Consider the following 14846-nt stretch of genomic DNA (forward strand, 5'->3'; position numbering starts at 1 on the left):
AAGAACGACAAGGGCTAGAAACTTCCCCTTTGGAGGATGGATAGCCCACGTCGTGTAGAAGCTTGCAGAGGTGTTTTCGTGCAGAAAGACCGCAAACAAGCCTTGCTAGCTGCAAAGGTCGTGGTTAGGGTTTTTGGATGCTGCTGTGGCCCAGGAGGGACCAGGATGTCGCCAATTTGCGTGAGGAGACGGAGGGGGCGTCCAGCAAGACAAAGAGCCCACTCAGAAGCAAGCAGCACCCGCAGAAGTGCCGGAACAGGCACTACGAAGTGGAGTGAACCGGAGCTCACCCGAGGTCAAAAAAGGAAGGTCCCACGACGCCGGAGGACAACTCAGGAGGTCGTGCACTGCAGGTTAGAGTGCCGGGGACCCAGGCTTTGCTGTGCACAAAGGAAATCTTGGAAGAGTGCACAGGAGCCGGAGCAGCTGCAAAACACGCGGTTCCCAGCAATGCAGTCTAGCGTGGAAGTCTAGCAAGGACTTACCTCCACCAAACTTGGACTGAAGAGTCACTGGACTGTGGGAGTCACTTGGACAGAGTTGCTGAGTTCAAGGGACCTCGCTCGTCGTGCTGAGAGGAGACCCAGAGGACCGGTGAAGCAGTTCTTTGGTGCCTGCGGTTGAAGGGGGAAGATTCCGTCGACCCACGGGAGATTTCTTCGGAGCTTCTAGTGCAGAGAGGAGGCAGACTACCCCCACAGCATGCACCACCAGGAAAACAGTCAAGAAGGCGGCAGGATCAGCGTTACAAGGTCGCAATAGTCGTCTTTGCTACTTTGTTGAAGTTTTGCAGGCTTCCAGCGCGGTCAGCAGTCGATTCCTTGGCAGAAGGTGAAGAGAGAGATGCAGAGGAACTCTGATGAGCTCTTGCATTCGTTATCTAAGGAATTCCCCAAAGCAGAGACCCTAAATAGCCAGAAAAGGAGGTTTGGCTACCTAGGAGAGAGGATAGGCTAGCAACACCTGAAGGAGCCTATCAGAAGGAGTCTGACGTCACCTGCTGGCCCTGGCCACTCAGAGCAGTCCAGTGTGCCAGCAGCACCTCTGTTTCCAAGATGGCAGAGGTCTGGAGCACACTGGAGGAGCTCTGGCCACCTCCCAGGGGAGGTGCAGGTCAGGGGAGTGGTCACTCCCCTTTCCTTTGTCCAGTTTTGCGCCAGAGCAGGGCTGGGGGATCCCTGAACCAGTGTAGACTGGCTTATGCTGAAATGGGCACCATCTGTGCCCATGAAAGCTTTTCTAGAGGCTGGGGGAGGCTACTCCTCCCCAGCCCTGACACCTTTTTCCAAATGGAGAGGGTGTAACACCCTCTCTCTGAGGAAGTCCTTTGTTCTGCCTTCCTGGGACAAGCCTGGCTGGACCCCAGGAGGGCAGAAACCTGTCTGAGGGGTTGGCAGCAGCTGCAGTGAAACCCCAGGAAAGGCAGTTTGGCAGTACCTGGGTCTGTGCTAGAGACCCGGGGGGTCATGGGATTGTCTCCCAAATACCAGGATGGCATGGGGGGGAGGGGGGGGGCAATTCCATGATCTTAGACATGTTACATGGCCATGTTTGGAGTTACCATTGTGAAGCTATACATAGGTAGTGACCTATGTATAGTGCACGCGTGTAATGGTGTCCCCGCACTCACAAAGTCCGGGGAATTTGCCCTGAACAATGTGGGGGCACCTTGGCTAGTGCCAGGGTGCCCACACACTAAGTAACTTTGCACCCAACCTTCACCAGGTGAAGGCTAGACATATAGGTGACTTATAAGTTACTTAAGTGCAGTGGTAAATGGCTGTGAAATAATATGGACGTTATTTCACTCTGGCTGCAGTGACAGGCCTGTGTAAGAATTGTCAGAGCTCCCTATGGGTGGCACAAGAAATGCTGCAGCCCATAGGGATCTCCTGCAACCCCAATACCCTGGGTACCTCAGTACCATATACTAGGGAATTATAAGGGTGTTCCAGTATGCCAATGTAAATTGGTGAAATTGGTCACTAGCGTTGGTGACAATTTGGAAAGAAATGAGAGCATAACCACTGAGGTTCTGGTTAGCAGAGCCTCAGTGAGACAGTTGGGCATCACACAGGGAACACATACATATAGGTCACAAACTTATGAGCACTGGGGTCCTGACTAGCAGGGTCCCAGTGACACATAAGAAACATACTGAAAACATAGGGTTTTCACTATGAGCACTGGGCCCTGGCTAGCAGGATCCCAGTGAGACAGTGAAAATACCCTGACATACACTCACAAACAGGCCAAAAGTGGGGGTAACAAGGCTAGAAAGAGGCTACTTTCTCACAACGTTGCCTTGGACATGTGGCCCATTTCAGTCTGCCTCTGTACGGGCAGCACCAGTGACCCCCAGTGTGCCAGGACATGGTGCATTCAGATCTCTATTTAAGATCAGAGTTCTAAAGCATGGTGATGGTTCATGGAGCCCACCTGCTCCCCAATGCCTGGAGAGCCTCTGGCTGGAGCTCCATGCCTGCCCCAATGCCTGGAGAGCCTCTGGCTGGAGCTCCATGCCTGCCCCAATGCCTGGAGAGCCTCTGGCTGGAGCTCCATGCCTGCCCCAATGCCTGGAGAGCCTCTGCCTGCAGCTCAGCGGCTCACACAATTCCTGGAGAGCATCTGGCTGGAGCTCAGCGGCTGACCCAATGCCTGGAGGGCATCTGGCTTAAGTTCAGCAGCTCCTGCAGCTTAGAGCGCCTCAGGCAGGTCAGCGGCTGCCCCATGCCTGGAGCACAGCTGGCAGGACAGCGGCTTCCCGAGTGCCTCCTCTGCTTCAGGCCGGTCAGCGGCTGCCCATTTGCCTAAAATGACTGGCAGGTCAGCGTCGGCCCCAGTGCGTGGACCCCCAGCGGCTGCCCCAATGCCTGGAGAGCCTCTGCCTGCAGCTCAGCGGCTGCCCCAATGCCTGGAGAGCCTCTGCCTGCAGCTCAGCTGCTGCCCCAATGCCTGGAAAGTCTTGCTGGAGCTCAGCGGCTTCCCCAATGCCTGGAGGGCCTCTGGTTGGAGCTCAGCTGGAGAGCATCTGGCTGGAGTTCAGGAGCTCCTGCAGCTTAGAGCGCCTCAGGCAGGTCAGCGGCTGCCCCATGCCTGGAGCACAGCTGGCAGGACAGTGGCTGCCCGAGTGCCTCCTCTGCTTCATGCCAGTCAGCGGACGCCCCTTTGCCTGGAATGACTGGCAGGTCAGCGGCTGCCCTGGTGCGTGGCGCACCTCAGGCTGGAGCTCTGTGGCTGCCCCAATGCCTGGAGGGCCTATGCCAGCAGCTCAGCGGCTGCCCCAGTGTTCCGGAGACACTGGCCGGAGCTCAGCCGCTGCCCCAATGCCTGGTGCACCTCAGGCTGGTCAGTGGCCTCCCCAGTGCCTGGTGCGAGTGGCACCACTGGCAGATCAGCGGCTGCCTCAGTGCCTATGGCAAGTAGGCACGATGTCATGCTCACTCTGTCTCCACAGGTGTCTGGCATTTGAGAGGGCGCCCTCCCAAGCTTTGCTATACCCTTGATATGATGTGGTATTACAGAGAGAGCTTGGTAATACTTGCAGGGTCTGCCGCCTCTCGCCTTCTCTCTCAGGGCTTTCCAACACTTTCGTTGTACCGGCTTGGGTGAAGCGATGGCTCTCGATATTTAAAAAAAATACAAAAAACTGGTTGTGCCTCACCCAGCTGGCGCGTACATGGCTTGCTATGACAGCCACGTTCTTGTGTAACTGAGTGGTGACGGGTGGGGCAGAGGTTGAAGAGGGTGGTTAAAGGCATCAAGCACCCGCAGTGTCAGGTTCGAGACATGCTGCAGCCGCGCTCCTTCTCTGAGCGCTGGTCTCTGGGCCATCCTTGGCAGAGCGCCCGCCCAGTGCCCGTGCCAAGCGGCCTGGAGCGCCGGCCCAGCCCTGCCTCTGCCCGCGCCTGGCATCTGCAGATGGCGGACTCGGTGCGTTTAAGCCGCGGATGCTGGATGGGAACTTCAGAGCTCTCTGCCTTCAGCCATAGCCGGCAGCAATGCCACCCCGGGGCTCCCTTCCTCCAGGGAGCGTCGATGGGCGTGGAGGGGACGGCTGGCACGGCCTGCCTGCTGCTCAGCTCCGTGCGCCTCCGAGAGGGTGGGAGGAGTGCTTGGCAGGTGGGGGAGGGGAGCAGGTGTTGCTTGTATTTAAAGGCGGTGGTTGTCTAATGGAATGTGCACTCATAGGAGACAGCATGGCCAGGCCTTCTGCCCGCTAGGGCGCTAATCGGCTATAGATATGTACGTCTTAACCCCCCAGGAGTTCAGTGGAGAGTTTTAAGATGGTCTGCTGTGAAAGTGAAATTTGAAATGGAGGATGGAGGCGACCACAGATAAAAATCGGGGCCCTCGACAAAGTTTGTGTATCTTTGTATACAATAAACGCAATGTGTGTATACATGTGCACTATGCTTCACAATGATACGTGACCGGAATATGAAGTATGTCTAGGTACGATCTGGTTTCCCCTAACACTGGACAATCTCCATTGTGACACTCGACAATAGTCTGTGGAGCCTGTGTGCAGGGGGTCGCACGATTTGCACAGAAAGTGCTCAGAGACCCGAGAATGCTCCTCCGTGCCCTGGAGCCTCCGTCCTTCTTCGGTACTGTGGCTCCTCGGCCTTGCAGCCGTGCTGTGTGCCCCTCATTGTTGATTACTGTGCGGTTTGTGCCTTATGGGGCGCAGAGTGCGGTTGTCCAGCGCCCCGCCGCCGTTGGACGCCATGTGAGACCTTGCAGTTCACAGCCACATGACTGCTCGCCGTGGGCCAGAATCTTGGATTCTACAGTCCTGCCCTGTACTTCTGCCCAGTGTGTGTGCACGGCTCCACAGCGCCGAGGGAGGGATGTGCCCGACCCCTCCGTGTCGCCACCGCAGACGGTCCTCCCCGGCGATGACTGATGCGCAGCGGATTACCCTGCCCCGCCGCGGCCTCGCAGACGCCCCTGGCTCCCTGGGTAGTAATCACAGGCCGGGCTTGACTAAACCACTCGCGCTGGAGGGAGATGGCACTCCCTTCTTTAGACATGTCTGCCCTGGTAGAGCGGTGCCAGTGGTACGAGACTGGGCACTTTACTGGCATGGCCGCGTCTTTACGCAGAACCTGGCCAACCGTTCCTTTGTTTTCGCTGGAAATTCAGGTGCAAGTGCTGAGGGCAGTACAGCTGGCGCCCACGGACGACGTCATCGCTCCTCGCCCGGGCCACAGGACCCTGTGCACCGCCTTGTTGCTTTTCTGCAGGCGCTTTAACCTTGTCGGCTCTAGAAGGCCCTTAACACATGCTCTAGCATTGTACAGACCATGAAGTTTCGCGATGCACAACCTATCGGAGAGCATTTAGTGGTGCTAGCTAACTGCAGACTGCTGCTGTCCGTTTCACCTGCACCATGGAAAGGCCTCCTTACAGTTCTTGTTTTAACGCCAAAAGGATCGCGGTTTTAGCCTTCATCTGAGCTAATTCAACTCTCCCAACTAGGGCCTGGCATCCATGTCCGCTTTCAAGTCGTATTTTTTTTTTCCCCGGTGCCGTCAAGGTTTGGGCTCCACTGACCCAGGGTGCTACTGATTCAGTTAGAGGCCCAGCGGGGGTGACCCTTCCTTTGTCCGAGGTGGGCAGGGCTCCTGGGCTCATTCAGCATGATAAAAGGTACATACACAGTGGGTCAAAGGTCTGCTCCTCCAATCAGTTATCGGGGGAGGAGTTGATTTGCGACCCGGGAACTGTTCATAGTTACCTTAGAGATAGAAATGTAATTCCGTTTTGGAAGCTTGACTGTGACAGAGGAAAATACACCACTGGTAAGGCCGAGTGATTTGTCTTTGAGGCGAGCGGGCTGGAGATGCAACCCCCCTATTGGAGGGTGTTCTGAACTGTATCAGTGAAGGCTTTCCTAATCCGATTTGATTCTTTATTTTTTACTGGAAGCCACGGGACTTGTGTGTCTTCCCCTCACATCTTCCAAACTGAGGAATCGTTTGGTACCACCTCAGGGAAAGGGGGCTTGTTTGGGCCGGGCACTGTTTCTATGGCCGAGTTCTCCTGTTTGTTTTAAAGGGGCTTCTGTTTTCCCATTTGCAAGGAAGGAGCCTTTGAAACTACGAGTAGTGAATATCGCCGTAAGAGGTACTGCTGCCACGTGGAGTTTACGTTATTATAGACGGCTATTTGTTTGACTGCCTTTAGGAAGGGGGGGGGGGGATATACATTTCGTTAAATAACCTTTCTGCAGGCATACAGTCGATGTAGAAAGTTGCCGAGGTAACAATCCCATCTCCGGAGTAACGCGTCCATGCTAAGAGGTTTCATTCTTAGCCTGCCAACGCGCTGCACCTCCCCCAGTTCAGATGCAGCTTAGGGGATGCGCCTGCAAAGTACCTTCGGTGAGCACTTAGTTTTCAAGAGTCGAGCGTTGCCTTCCAGGGCCCTCCGTACATTGTTGCACTGGGGGCTTTTGGGGTCTCCATCACGCATCAATGTGGGCCAGTGCAAGTGGCGTTCATCATTTTGTCTACTTGGTGGCAATTTTAGGCCTCTTTCCCAGGGGCCCCTGAAGTGCTGTGATGGGGGCCTGGAAGGGATCGCCCCTCGTCTAGGATTGATTTTTGGTCCAATGAACGTTTGACGCATAACCTCTCACCATTCCCCCGCACTCCTAAAATATGCGCTGCAGTGGCCTCCAGTGGCTCATGTTGGCGACTTACCGTGGACACAAAGTCGTCAACGTTTTGCCTTGCGCTTGGCTGTTTGGTGAAGATGGTGCTCTATTAATAATCGTGGTATTTGTCAGTCTCCGGTTTTATTTTCTTCATCGGACATTAAAAGTAAGCTCTGACGCCGGGTTAACACATGCCCTTTTTGTGGGCATCACCTCGCCTCCCGTGCCACCCTGCGGTTTCTGTCCCAGTGCAGATTGCCCTTATAACACCAGCCCATTGCTACTCTCCTGCGTGCCTCAGTTTCCTGTGACTGCCTCTCCTCTCTGAGTGACAGAACGGGGTACCCCACATCCTTTCCTCGGTCCTAGGGCTCCCCGAGAGCACACGTTCACCGACATGTACCTTTGGCATTTCCACAGACCCTCCCGATGGTTTTTGGGCTGGATTGAAAGCATGTCTGACTTTTATGTGATTAACTTAAAAGAGTTTTCAGCGGTATTGCATAGAGGGTCTATAGCTCCGCCCAAATGTTGGTGAAGGTGAGTATGTTTAGATTGGCCATAAGTTTTTGTGTGCATACACAGGAAAACGTTTTTATCCTCCATCCAGCTGCCTGAACCAACAGCAAACAAACACAAATGATGGCCGGAATGCAGAACCACCCCCCCCAACCGGACTGGAAAAAAGCATCCTGGGACCGGTTTCAGGATATCACCCTTCATCTGCCAGTCTAGCTTGAATCCGGTGGCACGGTGAGCAAGGGGTTCCACGTCTGGGCATGATCAGCGCACTTCCAGCGACAGCACAAGTGGACAGAATGCGGAACCAATCCTCCCACCCCAGTTTGCACGCAGCCATATGCAAACCAGTCTTGACCCTGTACCCCGAGTGCTGTTTGAGAGCAGCAGGTGATTCCCATGGCTGCAGTGACATACATGGATTTTTAGGCCTTGCTTACCTTGTGTGAGCAATGGAGAACTTTCAGAGTAGTAGTGAGTGTGGGGGTTTAGGCTCCACCCACATGTTAGTTTCTCGGAGTACAGGATTTAATTTGGCTGATTGTGTGTGCGTCCGCAAAAATATGCTTCCTGTATTGCACTTTATTGCTTGTGGCAAAGCTTCTGCTCTCTATTGCAGAACCAAGTTGGTTATGGTTGCATGCCAATGATAATGGCCAAGGGTCAGGCCTGTTCATTGTGGAATGTTTACATAAAGGAAATAGGCATAACATTTATTTGAAAAGGATATTTGATGCATACTTCTAACTGCAGGTGCCACACCATGTCAATATTCCTCAGGCGTCTGACTGGTTTCAGAAACATTAAAGCAGTACTCCTGCTGCCAGTGAGGTGGTATCGTTCATCTCCAACCTAGTTCTACTGCCGAAGTTACTGAGCCGCATAAATGCACCACCCATATCCCCTGATGTCACTTCCTTTCTGTACTTGACTTCAGACTGACCCAGTGCTACTCCATAGTCTTTTTCAATGACTTTTCAAAACTTTTCACTAACATTTTCCCGGTGTGTTGGGGAAAACCTCACCTCCCTAGGAAACAGGGTTCAATTTGTGCAGGCACTGTGAGACAAATGCAGTGACAGACCCACACGAGGTATGCAAATGATGCCTGCATCAGGGCTATGATCCAGGGCCCGTGACTGCTGTTCCCTGATTAATCTGAAGGCACTGTGGGTCTGTGAGGCAAACGTGTAGGTCACCAAAAATTGGAAGACTGCACACCTTGACCGGTCGAACTTGAAAGAACGGTCCTGTTCCTGAGGCAGATCGTCACTGCGACAGAAGTCTTTGGGTAAGCCCAAGAAGCATAAGAAATTATGCTGGGGTCTGACCTTTCCCGTTACTTTCAAATTTGAGACCAGGCGTGAGGTTAATGTGCTACCCAGTCTTACTCTTGATGTCCATTGGAGCAGATCCCAAGCCTACTCCTGATCCACCACAAGTTTCCAGGCCCAGCTGCAACAATACAGCAAATGGAGGCTTTGCTCCCTCTGTCAAGCCTTTGGACTACAAGAATCTGCAAGGGCCTCCAGTCGGACTTCTGTCAGCGTGTCTGTTCTCTGTGCAATCTGCCCATCAAACCAGCTTTGGGTTCAGCACCAACTCTGGTGTCAGATTTTTTTCTGATGGCACTTGCAGAAACGGCTCCTTTCGTGCAGATGCCAAACATCTGAGGTGGATTCCCAACCTTTGTGTGTGGAAAGTGGTATGATGCAATACAAGTTGCCAGGGGCCCAGAGTGTTCTGCAGACACTAGCTTTCCTTCCATTGAAGAAGTCTCCTTTACTAATCAACCCTCCACATCTCTCATTCTGAGAATCGGACTTCTTCATAAAAAAATAAAAGTCCAAGTCTTGATTTGCACACTGGTCATACCAATTTGCTGATGCTCTTTGCCTCAGAGGACGCAGACAGCCTACAAAAGCAAATGACGTCATTGCACATGGGTGGTGCTTATGTGAGACTGATTGTCACCTCTGCAGTACGGCAACTTTGATGCGGAGCAGCATAGCACCACCTGTTGGCGGTCAGAAGTATTGCTTTAAAGTTTCTGCATCCAATGTCTCTAGGAGAACATCCACAAGGTTATCTGCAGTTAGAAAACACAACGTATATAACTTGTTCGTTAAAGTGAACAGGCATTTAAGTGTTGATTTATGTTGTATATTAAAGCCTACTGATGGGTATTTTATTACTTGAAATGTCAGATTACTACAGTACGTGAGGATTTAGTGTGCACACCGTTTTTGACTTTCTCTGGGAGTTGTCACTTGGATGATTTTCATTAGGCCTTATTGGGAGGGTGGTTGTATATTTTGCTACTTGTAATTTTGTGCATATGTCTAATTTTATAATTGTAAATCTGATTGCCAGTTTATGCACACTTTAGTAGTCGTATTTGAAGAGTGTCAAGCCAATAGAGCATAGAGGCCGTATCGGTTTACTGGAAAACGTTATGTCCGATTCCTGAGGTGTGATCTGTTTTTAATGAAGCCCTACTTGTGAAGAGCGTGTTTAAGGCAATAGGTTTTTAAGGGTGGGTTGTTATTAAACTGTGCTAAAATCTGCAGACTGGCAGATTCCCACAACAGACAGGGATTTCAGTGTTGATGACCCACATGAACGAACCAGGCCTAGAAGATTTGCGCTATGGTAATCCTTATTGGGCTTTATTACTAGGGATGTTATATTGTTTTGACAACTAATTTTGTACCCATTTATTGTTTTGTCATGGTAAATCTGATGGTTACTTTGTAGGAACTCTTAAGACCTGGTCAAAAGTTCTGAGTTGGTTATGGCGACCAGTCAGTGGTAACAGTTATGGCCCTAAAGGTGTTTAGGCTGTTGATAAGGACAGTAAGCCTGACCTTTGTGAAAATCTCATGTTTAAGTGCATAGGCATTTAAGGGTAGATTGTGTTTCCTATATAATAAAGCCTACATATATATACGTATTATGTTACATGGAATTTCAGATTACCTCGGTAGTAAAGTGTTTTAGCGCTGTTGCCCCCCACCCCTTGCCAAACTGTTATATATTTGAGTCCTAAAAGGTGAGCTAGTATTTTGTTTTTCCAAACTGTAATTTTGTTCACTCTAAATTTATGACATCATGCCTCATGGTTGACTTCTTTGAAAGCTTAAGATCAAACAATATAGGTTGCCTCAGTTTCGTTAGCTAGAAAAAAATATTCCAGAATGCTGTTAGCTTGTTTTTCTTTATTTTTTTATTTAAAAAAAAAAATAATTGAAAGCTACTATAAACTCGTATGCCTGACAAATTGATTGTGTAAAGATTGTTAAAGCTAGTAGGCATTTAAGGGTGGATTTTCTTTTTCTTCCCGGGTAGATATTTTGATCAAAGATGCTGACGAGTTGTGCTGTTAAGATTGTTGCTTGAATCTCGCTAGCTGTCTGCAAGGATCTTGCAATAAAAAAAGCTTCTGTGTGTGTGTGTGTATATATGTGTGTGTATATATATATATATATATATATATATATATATGTGTGTGTATATATATATATATATATACTCACCAAAAAAGTTTTGAAATCCAAAGGTTACAGAAAACTATGGCGGTCCGAGCGTGGACCCAACAATCCACATATATACAGCACCAACTCCTCCACAGTACAAAGGACCTGCTCGGACACTCGTTGGTGCATATGTTTAGTGAAACAATGCTTCCGCAACGCGTTTCAGCCGTAGCCTTGAGATATATATATATATATATATATATATATATATATATATATATATATATATATATATATCAACTTGTCTCACCCAATAGGACAAGAAATCAAGACACAAAACGGACGGTTCCAAAAATATATTAGAAGAAAAATGGTCCTCCTAATCAAGACACAAAACGGACGGTTCCAAAAATATATTAGAAGAAAAATGGTCCTCCTCCCAACGCGTTTCAGCAGTAGCCTTGTTCACGGATGGGGGAATACTGCATGCAACAGACATAAATACATAGACATAAAGAAAGGACTTAAACCACCATACAGATACTTGTCCAAGTACAGTGATCGCCATCTTGTAACGGTTACATAAGCCATAGTATCACAAAAGTATATCCATATCATAATATAGCTGACTTAAATATATGCAAATGCTTCAAGTTATATATTCAATTAATCAATTAACTACATAACCTTATATACTGTACTTAACAATCCTGTTATATTTCATGTCTCTATCAAAATTAGATACAGTGAAACCACCTACACCCCCAAAAGAAACTTTGTATCAAAATTAAAACCAATCATCTTTACAAAACTAATACATGAATGTAAGGAAATGCCTCCTTGGCATGGTTGCCCCCTGACTTTTTGCCTTTGCTGATGCTATGTTTACAATTGAAAGTGTGCTGAGGCCTGCTAACCAGGCCCCAGCACCAGTGTTCTTTCCCTAACCTGTACTTTTGTATCCACAATTGGCAGACCCTGGCATCCAGATAAGTCCCTTGTAACTGGTACTTCTAGTACCAAGGGCCCTGATGCCAAGGAAGGTCTCTAAGGGCTGCAGCATGTCTTATGCCACCCTGGAGACCTCTCACTCAGCACAGACACACTGCTTGCCAGCTTGTGTGTGCTAGTGAGGACAAAACGAGTAAGTCGACATGGCACTCCCCTCAGGGTGCCATGCCAGCCTCTCACTGCCTATGCAGTATAGGTAAGACACCCCTCTAGCAGGCCTTACAGCCCTAAGGCAGGGTGCACTATACCATAGGTGAGGGTACCAGTGCATGAGCATGGTACCCCTACAGTGTCTAAACAAAACCTTAGACATTGTAAGTGCAGGGTAGCCATAAGAGTATATGGTCTGGGAGTCTGTCAAACACGAACTCCACAGCACCATAATGGCTACACTGAAAACTGGGAAGTTTGGTATCAAACTTCTCAGCACAATAAATGCACACTGATGCCAGTGTAAATTTTATTGCAAAATACACCCCAGAGGGCACCTTAGAGGTGCCCCCTGAAACTTAACCGACTGTCTGTGTAGGCTGACTAGTTCCAGCAGCCTGCCACACCAGAGACATGTTGCTGGCCCCATGGGGAGAGTGCCTTTGTCACTCTGAGGCCAGTAACAAAGCCTGCACTGGGTGGAGATGCTAACACCTCCCCCAGGCAGGAGCTGTGACACCTGGCGGTGAGCCTCAAAGGCTCACCCCTTTGTCACAGCCCAGCAGGGCACTCCAGCTTAGTGGAGTTGCCCGCCCCCTCCGGCCACGGCCCCCACTTTTGGCGGCAAGGCTGGAGGGAACAAAGAAAGCAACAAGGAGGAGTCACTGGCCAGTCAGGACAGCCCCTAAGGTGTCCTGAGCTGAGGTGACTAACTTTTAGAAATCCTCCATCTTGCAGATGGAGGATTCCCCCAATAGGGTTAGGATTGTGACCCCCTCCCCTTGGGAGGAGGCACAAAGAGGGTGTACCCACCCTCAGGGCTAGTAGCCATTGGCTACTAACCCCCCAGACCTAAACACGCCCTTAAATTTAGTATTTAAGGGCTACCCTGAACCCTAGAAAATTAGATTCCTGCAACTACAAGAAGGACTGCCTAGCTGAAAACCCCTGCAGAGGAAGACCAGAAGACGACAACTGCCTTGGCTCCAGAAACTCACCGGCCTGTCTCCTGCCTTCCAAAGATCCTGCTCCAGCGACGCCTTCCAAAGGGACCAGCGACCTCGACATCCTCTGAGGACTGCCCCTGCTTCGAAAAGACAAACTCCCGAGGACAGCGGACCTGCTCCAAGAAAGGCTGCAACTTTGTTTCCAGCAGCCTTGAAAGAACCCTGCAAACTCCCCGCAAGAAGCGTGAGACTTGCAACACTGCACCCGGCGACCCCGACTCGGCTGGTGGAGATCCAACACCTCAGGAGGGACCCCAGGACTACTCTGATACTGTGAGTACCAAAACCTGTCCCCCCTGAGCCCCCACAGCGCCGCCTGCAGAGGGAATCCCGAGGCTTCCCCTGACCGCGACTCTTTGAATCCTAAGTCCCGACGCCTGGGAGAGACCCTGCACCCGCAGCCCCCAGGACCTGAAGGACCGGACTTTCACTGGAGAAGTGACCCCCAGGAGTCCCTCTCCCTTGCCCAAATGGAGGTTTCCCCGAGGAACCCCCCCTTGCCTGCCTGCAGCGCTGAAGAGATCCCGAGATCTCTCATAGACTAACATTGCGAACCCGACGCTTGTTTCTACACTGCACCCGGCCGCCCCCGCGCTGCTGAGGGTGAAATTTCTGTGTGGGCTTGTGTCCCCCCCGGTGCCCTACAAAACCCCCCTGGTCTGCCCTCCGAAGACGCGGGTACTTACCTGCAAGCAGACCGGAACCGGGGCACCCCCTTCTCTCCATTCTAGCCTATGTGTTTTGGGCACCACTTTGAACTCTGCACCTGACCGGCCCTGAGCTGCTGGTGTGGTGACTTTGGGGTTGCTCTGAACCCCCAACGGTGGGCTACCTTGGACCAAGAACTGAACCCTGTAAGTGTCTTACTTACCTGGTAAAACTAACAAAAACTTACCTCCCCCAGGAACTGTGAAAATTGCACTGTGTCCACTTTTAAAACAGCTATTTGTCAATACCTTGTAAAGTATACATGCAATTTTTATGATTTAAAGTTCCTAAAGTACTTACCTGCAATACCTTTCGAATGAGATATTACATGTAGAATTTGAACCTGTGGTTCTTAAAATAAACTAAGAAAAGAGATTTTTCTATACAAAAACCTATTGGCTGGATTTGTCTCTGAGTGTGTGTACCTCATTTATTGTCTATGTGTATGTACAACAAATGCTTAACACTACTCCTTGGATAAGCCTACTGCTCGACCACACTACCACAAAATAGAGCATTAGTATTATCTATTTTTACCACTAGTTTACCTCTAAGGGGAACCCTTGGACTCTGTGCATGCTATTCCTCACTTTGAAATAGCACATACAGAGCCAACTTCCTACAATGAATATCAAAGGAAACTCAAAAAGAAATCAGAGTCCAGTAAATAATCATTTAACTACCAAGATGAGTATTCATCTCTTCACTTAAGTTTAACCCATTGGGAAACAGTCATAAATGTAATGATGTATTTTGATTCAAGAACTTGTAACATCTTCTGTCTATCACCACCTCGTGAGTTAAGTTTAATCTGATCACAGACCAAATATGTGAGTTGTTTTTCATCACCTTGATGTACTTCATGAAAGTGTCGTGCTACAGGGTAGCTACGATCAATTACGTATGGCTCTTACATCCTCCAGCCTTCTCTTTTTTTCTTTATGGATTGTACTGCCCACATTTTGTCACATGGACATCGTAAGCAGTATACACAGAAATCTGTGTTACATGTAAAGAAACCCTTGATGGCATATTCACCTTGACCAGCGCCCCATATTACATTTTTGGAGTCCTTACTATATTTGCATGCTTTGCATTGATGACAACAGTAAAACCCTGAGATTCTAGATCTCCCACTCTCAGAATTGATGCTACTAAGCACCATATTAGGATTGAGATTGTCTTTAAGTGACCTACCCTTACGGAAAGTTAGTGCAGGACTATTCCACACATATTCCTGTAGATCCGGGTCTGTTTGAAGGATATGCCAACTTCTGGTAAGTGCTCGCCTTAGATTAAATGTTTGATTGG

At 49.7% G+C, this 14846-nt stretch overlaps 1 protein-coding gene across 7 annotated transcripts in view; it reads left to right on the forward strand.

Annotated features, from left to right (window-relative positions):
* Positions 1–14846, forward strand: part of EIF4G1 (eukaryotic translation initiation factor 4 gamma 1) — a 723480-nt gene that overhangs the window by 122023 nt on the left and 586611 nt on the right. The window contains exon 1 of one of the 7 annotated variants that reach the window (XM_069212973.1): positions 5734–5807. The exons of the other annotated variants lie outside the window; for them this stretch is intronic. The gene's annotated coding sequence lies outside the window, so the exon portion shown is untranslated. Of the gene's footprint in view, positions 1–5733; positions 5808–14846 lie in introns of those variants that run through there. 7 annotated transcript variants of the gene reach the window in all.

The sequence above is a fragment of the Pleurodeles waltl genome, chromosome 11 (assembly GCF_031143425.1).
Source record: "Pleurodeles waltl isolate 20211129_DDA chromosome 11, aPleWal1.hap1.20221129, whole genome shotgun sequence".
Lineage (NCBI taxonomy): Eukaryota > Metazoa > Chordata > Amphibia > Caudata > Salamandridae > Pleurodeles > Pleurodeles waltl.